The sequence below is a fragment of the Pimephales promelas genome, chromosome 8 (genome assembly GCF_988280905.1).
Source record: "Pimephales promelas chromosome 8, fPimPro1.hap1.1, whole genome shotgun sequence".
In the NCBI taxonomy this organism is placed as follows: Eukaryota; Metazoa; Chordata; class Actinopteri; order Cypriniformes; family Leuciscidae; genus Pimephales; species Pimephales promelas.
The window spans coordinates 12,429,909-12,435,796 of record NC_142776.1 but is presented as its reverse complement, the minus strand read 5'-3'; positions in this window follow the sequence as shown (position 1 = coordinate 12,435,796).

Here is a 5,888-nt window from a genome sequence, read left to right as displayed (position 1 = left end):
AGTAATTTCACTTAAATAACAATTAATAGGCAATTATCATTGCCATTGAATTGAAATCACTGAACTTAAATATACAAGCTTGATAAAAATGATCATTCTAGAAGAAAATTTCAAATGGCACTTAGAGGCTTTTGCATCTGAACTCTTCAAATAGAGCCAGACCTTACCTGATATGTTAATCACCAGGTTACAATGGAAAGTTACTGAATCTCCCTCAACATGCTTATTGGGCGCAGACCATTTGCTTGGTTGTAAATTGCAATCAGACAAAAGGGCCAGACGTGTGAAGTCAAAGGCATATCCTTCTTTGTGCAAGATATTTCAATATTCTTAAAAACCTTATTACCTTTTGATTTATTTCTTTGGGAATGAGACATTATTACCAGTTACCCTGATACTTTCAAAATGATTCTAAACACTCCTTAAAGATTATCAGATTCACATTAAAACCAGATTCTTGTGTGAGTTCTCAGTGTTACTGACTCAGAGAGAGAGAGAGAGAGAGAGAGAGAGAGAGAGAGAGAGAGAGAGAGAGAGAGAGAGAGAGAGAGAGAAGATAAGATGCTCAGAGAAAAGGGGGTAGGGTGTCAAATGTTCTGCAAGCAATGCCACTTGTCTTCAAAGGGCACTGGTCAGATATTTTCTTTTTAACCAGTTCCAGTTTTCCAGTCTTACAGATTCCCTCCTTGACCCCCATGGGTCAGTTTCAGACACTTAAGGGGTCATAGACACAGTAAGACGTTTGTTGTAATCCTTGGTGTAATTCAACAATTGTCTCTTTGCAATGTTGGCATCTGTAGAAGCTCAGAGGGTTTTGTTCACCTGCAGAACACCTGTTCTCATCAGGCGTATGTAGCTTGAGTCCAGCAGGTGGATGAGGCGTTCAGGCTTTCTTCTGGTGATGTGAGCAAAGTTCATAGAGTCAATCTGGACCTTTTTGACTTTCAGTCGTTCCTTCGTGAAGACACTCGCGTTTTCCTGGCACCTTCCCCATAACGATAATCTGTCCCTTCTTGACCAATCCTGTCACCTCCAGCGGTGCGGTTGTCTGGACAGACCTCAGTGGGTGAATGGGCTCTCTGTGAGACGTCTGAAAAGCATCTTAAATGTCCACTTCCCGATTGAAACACATATGAACTTGAACTCATGAAGAAATGAATAGAAACGCAAAATGCAACAAAACACAATCATGTCATGTTCAATGTAAAATACCATGTTCTTTTCAGCAAGTGTACTCATATTTTTCTCAGGGCATTGAATGGCAAGGATGTCTCATATTAAATATCCAATTCTTAAATATATATATATTGGTCTGAATTATAAAAAGAATTATATTTTGGTCTGAATTATAAAAGGAAATGCAGCAAGAGGTCAGTGTATTCAAAATGATCAAATAGATTCTATGATAAAAAGTCATACCCAGGGGGCAAAGGGGGTTTAGCAGACATGGGCTGCTGTAAAAGGTTGTCATATAAAAATGAAATGATGTCTGAGGATCACAACCTGGGTGGACAACCCGGTCAACAAGCTGGAAACTTGTAATTAGGGTCAAAACAATGCTACCTCAAATACGCTTTAACTCCCCGGAATCACCCAAACACGCTAAAAAGGTTTAATTATATTCATGAATCCTGAGCCATATCTCCCTGATACTTTATGCTAGAAACAAACTGAGCACACCTTTCAAAAGAGTGGAAGATAAGCTTTCATCTGATGCATTGGCTGTACATGTAATTAGAAACTAAGAGTGAACATGATCGTCATTCGTCACATCTAGTGTTGAGCAGTGTTCCTGTCTTGTGCGCATGTCGCTTGCACCTGCTAAGAGTGTAACAGGTCTTGATAGTTGCCCCTTATTGGCCCAACCAGATCTAGTTCCATCGACAACTCTCCTGACTTTCCCTGAATACATTTCAGGGATGGGGCATGATGGCAGCCTTGATTTTATAGGGATGTTATAGGCCTCAGTTAGGTGGTATTGATGAATTGGCATTAATTGGCATTCACACTTGTTCAAAAACACACATTTTCACTTTTACTTTAGAGAAGGTGTTAATTAATTGTAAAATTTTTGGGACCTCAGTTAGCTTCTTTAAGTAAATGGTAGTATCATCTGCATACTGGCTGATGATTACAGGCTGGCCAAGTATATCTTATGGGGCTATGCATGAGTTCCTGTTAAAGATAGAAAGCATTTCTGTTGCTAAAATAAAAAGAAATGGGGAAATAGGGCAACCCTGTTTTATGCCACGATTGATTGGAAATCTTGGTGAAGTACCTCCTGATAAGGAAACCGAACTATTCGAATTTTCATAAAGGGATTTTATAATATTTCGAAATTTATGTCCCAAACCAAAAAATTTTAAACAATCAAAAATAAATGGGTGTTCGATTGAATCAAATGCCTTGTAGAAGTCAATGAAGAGAATAAAGCCATCATCTTTTATTAGATGTCTGTAATCTAAAAGATCAAGCACTAAACGAATATTGTTGTGTATGGATCTCCCTGTCATGATTCTGCCTTCTTGTCTTTGATTTTCTCTAGTCGTGAGGCAGGATCATGACAGAATCATGTTTTGTGTGCAAGCGTATGGCCTGTTTGGGCCATGTGCTTGTGTTGTCTTGTTACGTTACCCCCCTTGTTATCCTAGTCTTGTGATTTATTGTCTAGTCAGTTTCACCTGTCCTTGTCATTAGTGTTCCCTTTATAATTCCCTTGTGTTTGCTGTCTTTTGTCGGTTCATTGTGAAACCTGCCGTGAGGTCTGTTTGATGTTGTGTGAAGTTTGCAGTGAGTTATTCTAGAGTCTGTTAGCGTCTTAGTATTGTTCCTGTCTTGACCTCAGTCTAAGTCTAGTGTTTGTTACCCAGTCTTGTTTTGCCCCCTCGTGGGTTTTATTTTCTTTTTTGTCTTGAATAAATTCTGTGTTGAGCAATCAGTCTGCTTTTGGGTTCGTCTATCCTCCCACTTCATAACACTCCCCTTCATAAAACCAGATTGGGAATCACTTATAATTTTATGTAAAATAATTTTAATCTGTTAGCATATATGAGGGTTACAATTTTATAATCCGTGTTCAATAATGTGATTGGTCTAAAGTTATCTAAAATTTTTGGGTCCTTATCAGGTTTGGGGATTAAGGTTATGACACCTTGTTTCATAGAGAGAGGAAAAGTCAAACTTTCAGTTGCTTCCTTTAACATAAGCAAAAAAAAAGGGTCTTTTAGTAAATCCCAAAAGTGTTTATAAAAATTAGCCGTAAGGCCATCACAGCCTGGAGATTTGTCTAAAGCCAAGCTACTTGCTATCTAACTCATCAGAGGTAATATCAGCATCACAGCGTGCTACATCTTCATCATCTATGGGGAATAAGTTCTTTAATATGGTTGAAAAATAAAACTTCATCGTCCAGAGAAAATGTTGAGGAATATAACTTGCTGTAAAAAGAAACAACTTCTTTAGTAATTGAAGCTTGGTCTGTGATTACCTGATCCTGAAGTGATAAAGCTTTAATTGAAAGTTTCTCTTGCCTTCTTTTTTCTAAACGACAGAAGTATGAGGTACTTCTTTCCCCATCCTCAATCCATTTAGCTCTGGACCGGATAAAGGCCCCTTCCGCTTTACGAAGATAGATATCATCAAGCTTGTTTAGAAGATTTTGTAATTTCTGTTTATCATTATCAGTAGGTGAAGTTTTATTACAGTATAATAAATATTTATATCTGTAATAATATTAATTTCAGATAATCTGTTACTTCTATTATTTGTTTTTCCAAAATGAATAGAATATTCTCTCATTCTAAATTTAAGGAATTCCCATTTGGAGATATAAGATACTATCGAATTATCAGACATCACATTAGCAATCGTGGCTTTGATACCTTCGTAAAATGAATGGCTTTTTAATAAACTAGAATTGAATTTCCAGTACCCTTTATTCTGACGGCTAACACCAGGAGGATTAAAACGCAGTTTAATAACAGCGTGATCTGTGAGAGGAGCTGCTGACATACAACAGTCACTGATGGAGTTTATAATGGAGACAGAGAGTAACCAGAAATCTATTCTCGACTTTGCTACATTGTTTGGTTTAAACCATGAATATTGCTTCACGTTAGGATATTTAAATCTCCAGGGATCCAAAAGATTGTGAGTGTGACAAATATCCATTAAAACAGGGTTGTAACAACTGTGATTACATCTGGATGGACATCTATCAAGCCATTCATCACTAACCATGTTAAAGTCACCACCCATAACTATAATCGCAGTGGGATAAGTGAGTTTAAGGGTAGCTATGACATTAGAAACATCCGAAATCAATCTATTTTGATTTAAACTATTCAACCCATAAAGATTAACCAGAATAAAAGAGAGATCATATTTTCATAACACAAATTAGCCAGTGACCATTATTACTAAATCTAGATGTCACCATTTTACCAGGTGAGTTACAGAACAAGATGGCAACACCTGCTGATCTAGTAGACCCATGATCAAAGATGATTTTGTCACCCCATTGGTTTACCCAAAACTTTTCATCCTCTGGTGTTGAGTGAGTTTCTTGCAACAAAGTGAAGTGCGCTTTTTCGCCCTTACAAAACAAAAATATTGATTTTCTGTTAGTGTTCTCTCTTAAACCCCTAACATTAAGTGAAATACACGAAAAAGAAACATCCATAACAAAAAAAAAATAAAAAAAATAACAACCGTCAGTAAATATAATGTCCAACAGACTAAACTTTGATGAAAAGTGAGAAAGAGAAAAAGCTCAAATAGGCAGTGTCCCTTCAGATTGGATTACTGAAACCATCCAAAAAGATCTTAAAGTCAAATGGCCTTTCCAAACATTGAACAAAACAGGCCTCTTGATCCTAGACATTACCTTGTGTGCTCCTAAGTGACTCGCTGTCCGTTGATGTATCCAGCAACCCCTCTGAAGTATGCACGCTTTCCAGCATCTCTTGCTTCTTTTATTTTAGACCACAGTGCAGCTCGATGAAGCTGATACGAAGTTCTTTGCAGATCGCGTGATCCTTGATCATTCTCCACAACGCATCTCGATGGAATCTCTGAGTGAACTGAATTATGACGTGTCTTGTGATGTTTTCTTCACGTCTCCCTATTCGATGAACTGAGTCCACAATCTGATTGATACTCGAGGACCATGATGGTGAGATTTTAACGAGTAAATCAGCGACCGCCTGACGTATGTCTTTACCATCTTTTTATTTTAATCCACGAATCCTAAGATTCCACCGGCGTTTGTAACGTTCTCTAAGACAGGCTCCAGCTCCGCGTTTTCTTTCTTTACAGCCGACACATCACGAACAGTCGATTGTAGCTGCATTTTGCAATCTTTAATTTCTGCTGCGTTGAACTCGACACTCGACAGCCTTAGCAATGCTGGTCAACATGATGGAGTTATGTTGCAGCTGGGTGCCTAGTTTATCCACCTTTTCAGTTAACTGCTTTATGGCTTCTAGGACCGTATTCATAGCTTCATTCCCTTCTGTCCCAGTATCCTGCCTTTTCGCAGCTGGTGTGATCTTTAGTGGTGAGAACGGGTCTTTTCTTTTAGGTTTCTCGGTGGAATCCACATCCATCCTACCAGCATGCTCGTGATGGACAGGTGTCTCGTTGCTGCGTGATAAAGCCAGATTCTTTTTCTTCGACGTCATGGTGTACAAACTTTTCCGGAGGTTCCGTTTTATTTGTAGATTCAAAAGGAGCACAATATGGCAATTTGGATAGCGAAATATGTGTTGAAATATGAGCTCAAACCATGCAATGCACCCGGTCCACCATCTTGCCGGAACTCCCCTACCATACATATTTTTTAACCAAAATAAGGTCCCATGAGCCGGAAGTGGAGGGGCGGGACTTAG